Here is a 12,872-nt window from a genome sequence, read left to right as displayed (position 1 = left end):
GATGAGTCCAAAATTATATTCCCAGAGCCGCATATAGGAATACCCTGACCATTCGCAACTGTAATAAGTTGTTCTTTATTTCTTTTACCATATGAGTCGAAGGACACACTAAAAGGTGTCATATGATCAGTTGCACCCGAATCAAGAATCCAAATGCCTTGAGACACAGTATTGAGGCAAATCTTACCTTTTATGGACAAAGTGCATGATCCAGAGGACTTACTCATTGATTCATCCATTGCTTTCAAAGGAATAATTTTTACTTCAGATATCTCGTAGAACGCAACGCGGGAGTCTCCAAGACTATGACGGTGTATGGGTCACACTGAGAAAAAAAGGAGCAGAACTTAAACAACCAGATCTACTGAAGAAAAGGTCAAATGGGTTGTCACAAACCCTAGAAACAGACTCAGGAGTCTCCAGCGACTCTTCTGTGGCGGTGACGGCGAGTGGGTCTCGCCGGGACAAAAGGAGCAAAACTTAAAACTCAGATCTGCTCAAATACAGTCCAAACGAGTCATCACCAACCCTAGGAATGGACTCAGGACACTCCGGCGACCCTGTCTGTGGTGGCGCCGGCGAGTGGGTCTCGCCGGAGGTAGGCGCGTGGGCTACACGCGCCGGCGACTGTGGTGGCGCGTGGCGGCGCGTGGCGGCTTCTCTGACAGAGCGACTTCCAGCGTTATGGTCGTCGGAGTTGGGCGCACCTTTCTGCCCTATCAACGACCCCAACCGGCGATGGCGGCAGCGGCGGTGGTCGAACAACGGCGGTGGTCGGACAGCGGCGGCGACGATTGTGCAGCGGAATGGAGTTCCAAGATCGGAAGCTCTGATACCAAGTTGAAAATAATATTGAAATTTATTATTTAGAATTGATTGAAAATACATTCTCATATCCTCTATTTGTAACAATATAATTCTCCTAGAAAAGGAAATAGAGAAACTAGGAAACAAAATAAAATAAAAGATTGTATGACTACTTTCTCTAATTAGGAAGATTCTAAATAAATCTTCTCTAATTACAACAATGAGCATTAGGGTCTAACAACAAATTTGTCATGATACCACTTAATTTCTTATCTTTTCTCACCTCTTCTTCCCAACCTTCCCGTTCTTGGGGCTGCAAAACAAAGATGCTACCAAAATAAGCAAATCTGGATAATGCATCAGCCAGTGTTCTCTCTGCTAGGTTATATTGGATTTCAAAATGAAATCCACTCAATTTAGATGTTCATTTGAACTGCTCTTCTTTCAAAAGTTTCTGCTCAGTCAGAAATTTCAAACTATATATATATTTCATGAATGGTTTTTTAGTTATTTATTATGTTCTATGCAGGATTGGCGAGACAGCCAAAGTGGGGTCATCTGAAAGATTTACATAGATCATGTTACCATTCTTCTCTTAACTTTCTTTCCAAAACTGGTCATACATGAAATGCACAGTGAGATTCATCTCTCTCTCCTTGCATGGTGCAACACAACTCACTCATCTTTGAAAAAAATAAACACAAAAGAATTGATGAATTTTATATGACGACTGACACACATTGAAAAACATAAAAGAAGGTTAGAAACAGTAATTGTGTCTACTTTTATCTAGGATAAACAATAAAAAAAAGTGACAACTAAAAGAAGACAAGTTAAAAGTCATGAGATAAAATAGACCACTGCAATGACAGATTGAAGAACAGTGTAAATAATTAACAGGTCCCCGCGTTCCTTATCATATATATATATATATATATATATATCTAACTTTCAACTAATTACAGCTCATTAATTCTAAATTGAGAATTTATCTGTGATAGATATTGATTAGTCCAAAAAGAAACATGGAAACAGGTGTGCATTATTGAGTGGTGAAGTTAACACAGAAATATAGAATGCATTATTCGCAAGCCTCGAGTTTATTTGAAATGCAAAGGAATTGAAGAATGCAGAACTCCTTAAATGCAAGACTAACCTGATTCTAGCTGTATTATCCCTCCACACTCCTGTGGCGCACAAGCCTCACGCGTACAGCCACGAACCACCACCCCTGCGGCACACAAGCCTCACGCGCACAGCCATGAACCACCACCCCACCTGCAACACGCACAACGAACCTCGATGAGACCAGACAGAACAAACAGACACACAATACCACCGAAAAGATAGAGGTAGACGAGAGAATGGAAGCACAAACCAATGGAAGCTCCACAGAGAACGCCTTAGGGTTAGGGCTTTGGGCAGAGGAGAACGAGAATTTCTGAAATTTGGCCAAAACAAGATTAGGTTTTGGAGCAAAGAGTAAGGGTTTTGGAGGAGCAAAGGGGAATCACCGTGTGATGGAATAAACCTGAAAGGGGACGAGAGTTCTGAAGTCGTGGAGGGGACGAGAGCAAAGAGGTATTTTGGCTCGAAGAGTGGAGGGAAACTCTAAGTCGTGGGTTAAATGAGTAAGGAACTTACCCACGATCCTCTGGCTCTCAGTAATGTCCTCGGTAAAATATATTTACCGAGGGGCTGGAGGCCCTCGGTAATATCTCGCAACTAATTCCTCCTTTTACCATAGTAATGGTCCTAATTTTTTTATTACAAGTGATAATAATATCTTATGGAGATTAAACTTGATGTTTTTATCATTGTTGTCTCCCTCCCAATCAAGATTTATTAGTAGTATAGTATTAAAGGTTTGTCTCAATATTGTTATCATTAATATAATCAAACTAATATTACTAAATTATAATAATCTCAATATTGTTAAGATACTAATCAACAAAATAGAAAATAATGTCGTTTTTTAATAAGTACAAAATTTATTCCGATCAAAAGCTCTTGAAAAACTATACAAGATTATTAGTCAAATAAAATAAAAATAATATAAAAAAGTAAAGATAAATAAAATAAATAAAAAATTAAATATTAAATAATAAATCAAAAGAAGAAAATAAATTGGAAAAAAATAAAAAAGATATAAAAATCAATAATAATGATTATTGTTTTTTTTAAATTAAATTCATGTTATCGAAATATTATTGTTTAATTAATTATTGTCTTAAAGTTTTAAATTAATTAAGATAATGTTTCAATTAATTTATTAGTATTCTCAGTATTAATCAAAATAAAAATTTTCTTAGATTAGTTATAATAAATTCAATCAAATAGTATAGTCTCAATTAAATTATATTGACTTAATCATATTTATTAACTCTTAATAAGTTAAAACTAATTAATTAGAATAAATTCTTCATTCATTTTTATTGAATTTATTAACTTAAAAAATCTCAATTTATGATAAAATTTCGTTCAATCACATAATTTTTTTTAAATAAAATCAAATTAAAGTCTTAATTCAAACTCATATATAATAAATATGTAAATAAATTAAAATACTTTATCAATTAACTATAATATAAAAATAATAATTTGGAAAAAAAGATATAAATAAAAATAATGATATAATAACAAAGAACTTATTTTATTGTAATATCAAAATCCATAATAATTATAACATAATCAACTTAGAACCTTAATATTACATAAAATATAAAAATTACATAAAAATAAAAAAGAATGGAGAACAAAATGTGATTAGGTTCCAAAAATTTTCTAAACTCTCTCTTTTTTGTTCTAAATTTCTTTATATAGAATTTGATTAGATTTTAAGTTTAACTGATAAAATCTTATTTTTAATAATGTAATATTCTTTAAAGATATTTTAAATAAAAGTAAATTAGATTATTATAAATATTTAGAATTTTTTTGGAGAAGTCTCATAGTTTTAAAAATAACAAATACGGTTTGTTTAAATTATTTAAAAATATCTAATTTACCAACAACTAATTTTGCACTAATTTTTCTTGTAATGTAATCTTAATTTTAAGAAAAATCCAAAACTATAAATATTTACGTCTTTTTGTGACGTCCCAATTATATAGAAAAAAAATATGTAAATAAGACGTCATCATGCACAATAAAGGAAAGCTGTCAAGATTAATTAGGAGTACAGTCATCCTTAACTGTACAAGAATTTAGAGCTGGAGTATGAAAGTTTCTCTCTTCAAAGTACAGAGAATTTAAAACTTAGAACATAATAAAGTTTCTTCAAAACATCCTAGGATAAGAGAATTAAAGCCTAGAGAACTAGGCAGCAGCATTTCCTTCCCCATCAAGAGCTATTTCCAAAGTATCTTCCTCGGCATCTGCTCCCATCCAAGTGGATGATCATCGCAAAGGAAATAAACGCAAACATGGCACAAACACAAACAATTGCAAGGGTGAGCTAATTATATAAAAAGCATACAATTATAACAACACATACATATCAGATTTAACTCAAGTAAAATACATACAATGCAATATATGACACTGATCCTAGCATATTATATTATAGACTTGACTCGTTCGGACTTTATAATGATAGTCAAGCTATGGCGAGTCATGCACCCGTGGTGGCTTGTGATACTTAGGCTCTCCTACCCTGGGCTCCCCCGCCCTGCCACACTCACGAGATTAGTCTGTTCCACGCCTAGAGCATGATGGAAGCCTCCAAGACTAAGATCTCCTGCTACTCCTCACCACATGGTCCAATCCTCTCTACTTTAGAAGAAAGGCCATTGGAGCGTCAGGAAGACCCCTAAGACTGAGCTCCTACTTTCATTCTAAAACACTAAGAATCTCACCAGGAGATTTTACAATTAAACCACCACCAATAACCTTAAAACCATCTTTATTTCTTTCCCAATTCATATACCTTTGAATTATAATCAAACCACATGCTTAAGCTTTAAAGATCAAGTCATATGTACAGAACATGCTCCACAACCACTTCCAATCATCTCAAATTGTCATGTTATCTCAATCACACTACAAAACTCTACAATTTCTTGTAAAATAATACATCCCCACAGGTAAAATTTAATATCATACGTAATCTTTACTACTAATTTTCTATAAAACAATATTATTTTAATATATTTTATTATCATATTTACTCTCTTGCATCTCTTATATATAATATATTAATATAATATATCTCATACTTTCTTTTATATATAAATATTATGATAACAATTTATATCATACGGACTCCCATGCATCTATATATCCCTATTATATTAATATAATATATATCATGCTTTCCTAACTTATATTTCCATATTATTTTATAATATATATATATACACACACACACACACACATATATATACATATATATGTGTGTGTGTGTGTGTATCATACTTTTCTAACTCCTGCACCACTCCCAACTAACTTCTAACACCCCAAATTTGTGATAGACACCTATTTAAACTTATCTAGATGGATTTTACCAATTATACAGTGATTCCAAAGTTGTTTAGGCTTGAATTTAACTTCAAAACATCGCATCCTAATGTGTTTTAGTTCAATTTTATCTGCCTAACAAGTCAGAACTGACTTGTCTAAACTGCCCAAACAAACCAAATGCACTCAATACCCTAAAGTCTCAAAATCACTCCTTCACTACCCATCAAACATCCAAAATGGTTCTTATTTGGTAAACTACTTCTCTAATTTTCATCATAGTAGAGATCTTACTTTACCCTAATTGGTCACCGGAGAGGACACAAATGTCTGAACGCATCAAACTCACCTTGGATGCCAACACATATGACTAGTCACAACTGACTGGACCAGGCCAGGGCTGCTCTATGATGTAATTCTCTAAGGCATTGAAAACTGGTGCCCAAGCCTTACAGAACCCTTGATTCATGCCCGGGCGAGCTCCCTACGACGCTTGAGCGAGAATTGACGTGGATCGGGCCCTGATTCTACTCTGATTTGATTCTTTTGGACCAGGCCACACTCTGGGACACTTCTGACACTATTTAAAGGACCCTGGGACTCTAGGTTTAGCATCCCTGGCAGAGAAAAGCATAACAATACACTCTTAGCCAATTCTTAGTCTTCCATTCTCTCTTTCTTTCTTCCATTGTTCATAGGTTCCCCCATGTCTATAGGGAACTAATTTCTATTTGTTGTTGGGGAATGATGTAACCTTGTAAACTCTCATGTATTTGAATTGATCCTTAATTTCATATGATTTTTCCATTAATTGTTAGAGTAATTTATTTGTTCTTATTGCTTGCTTATACAATAGCATGATCTGTTATTTGCATGAGTGTTCACAGGTTCCTTGCAATTCAGGTCCTTGTTAAATTACTCCTAAGGGTCATATTGCTCAAACATGAGGATATGAGCCTTAGTCGTCTTAACCTCTTGATCTTCACATCTTTTTACCAGGAACGCTAGGAATTGCATGAACTGGTAATTAAGGACATGCTTATTTACAGAGACATCGGGTTTAAGTATTTTAGTGAGGGACGTTGGCATTAATAGCAAAAGAAGAATTCTTATATACATGAGAGGAAACTTGGTGAAGTCTAACCCCAACAACATACTCATCTCATAAAAATCAACCTCAATTCACATTTGTGCTCTTTTGCCATTGATCAATTTTACTTTGTTTTATTTTATTCTTTTTGAAACACAAATCCATGATCTCTTTTATTTTCAGTCTTAATTAATCTTGTTTTCACACAACTAATCAACGTCAAGAGTCCTCTGGGATACGATACTTGGTCTTACCATTTTATATTACTTGTGCGACTCGGTACACTTGCCGATTTGCCCAACAGTTAGCCTTGGTGTTAGGTTATTTGGTCTAAAATGGAGGTCTAAGGTAGTGAAATGGTGAGAAATTAATGGTGAGAAATAAAGGGAAAGTAAATATACTAATTATTACAATTTAAAACTAATTATTATAATTGATATCCTTGTCCAGATTTAGTAAGAATAGATGATAGATATTTGAGTGAATTTGACTTTTACATTTAAGGATTTGACTGTAAGGGAAAATATCGGTTTGCAGGAGAAGTTTGTGATATTATCTTGTCACTTTGGAGGAGATTTGTGAGGGACAAAAAATATTTTATAATATTATTCTTATGCGAAGGTCATTTGTAGGTGACAAAGAAAATAAAGAAAAAGAAGAGAAGAGATTGAAATCGATTTCAAAAGGATAGGTAACTACTACCCGTGAGAGATTATTCAGGATTAGAAGATATAAAATTTATTTCAGAAAAAAAACTTTATTATCAAATCCATCTAAATTATTCACACTATTTCTCAACGTAATAAAAATGATAACTAAACCAATTTTGGGCAAGTAACAATCGACGACAATTATTTTACATTAGCTGAATATTACTTTTATAATTATAAGGGCCCAAATTTTTTTTTGGCTTAATACCGCTTTTGGTCCCTAGTTTGGGAGGTTTTGTTCAATATGGTCCTACCTTTTTTTAGTAACAATTGATTCCACTTTTTTAAAAAACTGTTCAATTGACTCCTTTTTGGTTATGACGTCAATTTTTTAACGGTGCTGGTTATGACGTCAATAAGTTCTTTCATGCATTCACCTATGCAAATGTTATTTTAACAGTCTTGACATAAGGTTATGTTAAAAATCATGTCATCATCGTATACAATAAGGACTATAATAAACAATTTAAACTTGAATATGAGACCACTATGAACAAAAAGGACTCAATTGAACAGTTTTTTCAAAAGGTAGGATTAATTGTTATGAAAAAAAAAAAGGTAGGACCATATTGAACAAACCCTCCCAAACTAGGGACCAAAAGCAGTATTAAGCCTTTTTTTTAAACCATTGGGCCTTATAGTTAGGGGCAGTCAGGTCCATCAGATTAAGAGTGTCTGAATCTTGGAAAGGGGTCTCTCAGTGAATTAGATTTCTCATTTTTCAGATTTTCCACTCTCTCTCTAGAACCCTTCCCTAACATTTTCTCTGACTTCTCTCTAAAATTCTAGTAGAACTTTGGACTGTTCAAATCTTGATTTGATGCTGCCAAATCGCTCTTGGTGCAGAAAGCTTTGATTTGAACCGAACATTTCTTCAATTTGCCTGGTAAGTGGATATCCCCTTTTTCTTTCACTGTTCCTGTAACTGGGGAATGCAACTTTGTGGGTTGTATGTGTCTAGTAATTGTTCCTCTTCATGTTTTCTGCCCAATCAAGTTCTAAAGAGCTTTACTCTACGCCATCTTGGTGTATTATAAGTACTGTGGGTTTGCCTCTGTGTAGAGGTACTGTTAGGGATTCCTAAATTAGCTATGCTTGGAATCTAGGTAAAGGGAGCTGATTATATAACCTAATTTATTTGTGTAATATGATGGTATGTTAAATTATGAAATGTGCATGTTATTGGGCTTGTATACTATGTTACTGTACTTAAATAGTTTGTACTTTGTCACTGAACTGGTGCATTGATAAAAGTTTTACGTATCTGTTGAGTTTGTTCTGAACTGTGAAACTGATGAAAAGTATTAATATATGAATTGGTAATATGTTGTTTGTATTATGTTTTGAATGACTCTAAGTGTTGGGATTTGGTATGTTGAAAATGTCTTGGCTGAAAATCCTCCTGTGTTGTGGTTTTGATGGTACTATGACTCTTTGGAATATTGTTTTAACTAGGTTGAAAGGAATTGAGGCATTGAACTGTACATTTGGAGGCTAGAGGGGACTTAAAAACCTGATCTGGCACATCCCTAACATAGAGCGGCCTTGGCCTGGTCCAATACGTTGTGACTAGTCATATTTGTTGGCGTCGAAGGTGAGTCTGATGCGTCAGACATCTAAACACTCAACAGTGACCAATTGGGTAATAAGGGAGTGTTTGGGGGGGGGGGGAAGTGTCTCATTGTGATGTAGTCCAACTAGATAATTTGGCAAACAGGAACCATTATGGGTCGAGTTAAAGGGAGTGAGGGAGCGATTTTGAGTCTTTGGGGTTCTGGGTATAGTTGGTCTGTTCAGGCAGTATGGGTGAGTCTATTAAACTTGTTAAGCACATAACTGAGCCAAAACTTGCTAGAATTGGTAAGTGAGAAACAAAGTCCCGAAGTCCTAGAAATTGGTAAATTAGAGATAGATACAAGCCTAAATCCCTTCAAAAATCACTATAGGAATGTGTAAAATCCATTTAGACACGATTAAATGAGTCCATATCACAAATTAGGGGTCTTAGAAGTTAGGGAAGAGGTCTAGGACGAATTTTGGGGTGTTGGGTTGTAAAAATCTACAGAATTTAGCTTTCCCTACAGACAAAATTCGTTGAGCGCATAGGGAGGTGTGCTGAGCGAATTAAGTGTGGGAGATTGAGTATTTTTTATGTTTTTATTTTTTTGGAGTTTCGTATGTCCGTTTTGGACGTTCTTTAGTTCGTTTTGGGGGTTTTTGACCCTCCCGGAGCCATTGGTAAGGGTTTCTAAGCTTTTTAAATTACGTAAGTGTTGGTAATAATATGCTATAAAGAAATTTGTGTTAATAAGTGATATTTCTGTGAAAATATGTAATGTCTGAGTATGTATAAGTTGTATATGTATAACGTGTATGGTTGGAAGGAATATAATGGTGAATTTTGGTTTAAAGGTATGTAACTTGGGAAAGGAAGAAACATGATTTTAAGGTATTTGGTGGTGGTTCAAATGTAAGATTTCTCGGTGAGATTCCTAGTGTTTTAGAATGAAAGTAGGAGCTCAGTCTTGGGGGTCTTCCTGATGCTCCAATGGACTTTCTTCTCATGTAGAGAGGATTGAACGATGTGGTAAAGAATAGCAGGAAGTCCGGAGGCTTCCAGTATGATCTAGGTTACTACGTTTATAAGGTTTAATTTTATAAATAAACATTTTGATATTACATAATTTTGTTATTAATATAATTTTTAATAACATTTTTGACGTAAAGTTGATAAATAATATGCAATCGACACTAAAATTTATAAAATGAAGCTTATCACAAATTTAATTTGCTGTTATAAAATCTGAGACTTATGATGAGAATGTTGATTTATTGATTCAATCAAAGTCTCACCTGCTTTTTTTATCAAAATTGCTATCTCACCTGCTGCCTTGAAATTTGCTTCCACCGCTTCACGTGAATGTCAATCAAAAGGCACCAAACGCGTCCGCTCAGTCTCCAAAAATCAAAGGAGGTTGATTTGAATAAAGCTAAACGACTGAAAAAAAGCTTCTGCATATGTATGGCGCTTCAACGAATTAAACCGACCACCGATAATTGTTCAGTAAATTGAAATGGAGTTAGCAATTGGAATTGATTTAACTACACCGTAGTCGAACATCAACGGTTCGAGTCAGTATGAATAAATCAACGAATCAAATTCATGCACTTCTAATCTCCATTTTCTTCACCTGCCAATAAGCTGCAACGAATCAAATAAACGAATCCTGTTGAATCAATACAATGAAAAAATAATTGAATTAGTACTGAATAGAACAAGATTGCGTCATCAAATTTTGATCGATTGAATGGTTTCCGATGCTTACACCGCAATTCTGCTTCAATTCATGTGAATGAAGTGCTGGTACGATTTCAACGTTGATTGACACCGAATGCACAGAACACCACTTGAATAAGAAATTATCGACGCGCTGCTTTCTGAATTGATAGAAATAAGGAAACAGTGATTTGAGTTGAAATGCACGGAAAGATAAATTTATTGAAGGCACCTATCAACATCGCTTCACCATGTTTGTACTACTATAATTGAGCATCTTTCTCAATAAATTCCAGAAAGCAATTATGAATATAAAATTAATTCTATCTGGACTCGAGCTGCACCGTTACCACACTCCCATGTTACTTCTTTTACTTGTCTTAAATTTTTTTCTAAAATTCAATTATCTTCCTTTTATAGTTATTGATAGTTTTGTTAGTGTACTTTATCTACTTATAACACAACTTATTTATGTAGGCATATGAATTATTATAGCCACGTTTCCAACAGTAAAAATCAGTACTTTAAAACAAGACCTAAAAGTCTGGAACAGGGAAGTCTTCAGATACCTAGATACCCACAATGTAGAATATCATTAAGAAAATAACCGAGTTAGATAAAATGAATGAACACAAAAAAGGTGGAGAAAAAATTATGTCAAAGTAAGGAAGAGGGTGGTTTAGGGATTAAATATAAGGCTATATAACATGGCCCTATTAGGAAAATGGAGAGTAGAGGATGGGAATAGAAAAAGTTGGATTTGGAATCTTGGTGGTGGAGAGACTTAACGAGTAGTTGTGGACATACAGAAGANAGTTAGTTTGGGAAGAACGAAAAATGGAAAATTAGATCAGGAACAAAGATCAGGTTCTAGGAACACAAATGGTTAGATTAAATGACACTCAAGTTGTGAGGCCTTAAAAAGAATATAAGATTAATGGACCTTATGTTAAGACAACTAGGCCCATAACTTAAGGACAACATAGCCTTATGAGATATTTCTCAAAAATTAGATTCATTTTTTTTTTTACTAAAAATCTCTGTCTCTAGAAATCCATATTCTTAAAGTTGCTTTGGCTTCTCTCTACATTTCTAGATTACTGAACAGTAGGATTCTGAGTTAGGTGCTACCCAAGCATTTGCGACATAGAGAGTTTTATTTTTATCGATCGCCTTCTCTGTTTTCTCCTGATAAGTTATTTTTCTGTTATCTCCACTATTTTTGAAACCTAGGATTTGGGGTTTTATGGATTTCAGGAAGTTAGAACCTTCTTTTTTGATTTATATTATATTCTAGATCTAAGAGCTGTGTTATCATAATTTTGGTGATCTGTAGGATTCTGTCGAGTCACCGCGGTGAGGTACTGTTTGGGGGTTTTCTTGTGAGCTGTCCTGCGTTACCATTTTTAGGAATTTATTTTGTAAAATAACTACATGTTAAATGTTGAATTGATGTGTTTGTGAAACTGCCCTGCAATTTTTAATTTTATTAGATGTCCAAATTGAGACTATGAAACTGATGAAAGGTATAAATCTGTAAATTGGCATGGTGATGAATTTTATCTGTTTTGAATTGAGTTGCTGACTAAAATTGAAATTGAATGTGATATTGTTGAATTGATGCTTTTAGGTTTTCAGAATGATTATTAGATGAAAAACCGAGGAATATAAAATCAGATTTTATTAATTTTAAATTGAGATATTGTAGTTACTCTTTGAAGAGTTGTGGTTGAAGAGCACGAAGGTAAGGGTAGTGCATCATGGTATGATGTGTCTGAGGAGTGGGGTTGGAGGATAAGTGATAAAGAAAGAAGACAATGGATGTTTAAATGCAGGAGGAGTGTCAGCTATGGATGAGAAGAGAGATAGAGAATGGGGTAAATGTGCGTATTGGCATGGGCGTGAAAATGGGTTTTATGGGTTGAATGAGATGATGAGTTACGAAGAAAGGAAGAAGGTAACTTTATTTTTAGTTTACGAAAATAATGTAAGAGAGGTTTACACGAATTTGTGATTTAGGAAAAAGAAAACAAAAGAAGTTTATGTTTCTGGAGTTAAAAAGAAGAGAAGGAATTTTAGTGTTTAAGTGGAAGTGTCAGGGAGTTAGCTTTTAGAAAATTTAATATTGGAAAGGCTTTAACGGATTTGGTGCAGACAAAAATGTACTTAAGTTAACATAATATATTATTATAGTATATATAAGAAAGAAGGAGTTTCGTATTTTAATATTAATATAATATAGATTTTATATGTTTGCATATAATACGTAGGACTTACGGAAGTTTATGCCTAATATTATTTAGGTTTAATACCTATTTTGGTCCCTCCTTTGGGAGGGTTTGTTCAAAGTGGTCCCTCTTTCTTCAAAAGTTCACTTAAGTCCTACCTTTTGCAAAAACTGTTCAAAGTGGTCCCTCCTTTTTTCAAAAGTTCACTTAAGTCCTACCTTTTGCAAAAACTGTTCAAAGTGGTCCCTCCTTTCTTCAAAAGTTCACTTAAGTCCTACCTTTTGCAAAAACTGTTCAAAGTG

The 12,872-nt window shown here is 34.1% G+C and overlaps 1 long non-coding RNA gene across 2 annotated transcripts; it reads right to left on the bottom strand.

Annotated features, from left to right (window-relative positions):
* Positions 1-3,955: 3,955 nt before the first annotated feature.
* Positions 3,956-10,570, bottom strand: LOC111240892. Of its 2 annotated transcripts, none has more exons than XR_002666518.1 (3): positions 10,392-10,570; positions 9,919-10,292; positions 3,956-4,184 (listed from the first exon to the last, which is right to left on the bottom strand). It is a non-coding gene; the product is annotated as an uncharacterized LOC111240892 (long non-coding RNA). The 2 variants fall into 2 exon arrangements; XR_002666519.1 differs by having other exon boundaries at positions 9,949-10,292.
* Between the last annotated feature and the right edge of the window lie 2,302 nt (positions 10,571-12,872).

This window comes from Vigna radiata, unplaced genomic scaffold (genome assembly GCF_000741045.1).
Source record: "Vigna radiata var. radiata cultivar VC1973A unplaced genomic scaffold, Vradiata_ver6 scaffold_146, whole genome shotgun sequence".
NCBI classification, from domain to species: domain Eukaryota; kingdom Viridiplantae; phylum Streptophyta; class Magnoliopsida; order Fabales; family Fabaceae; genus Vigna; species Vigna radiata.
This window is presented reverse-complemented; position numbering and strand designations above follow the sequence as displayed.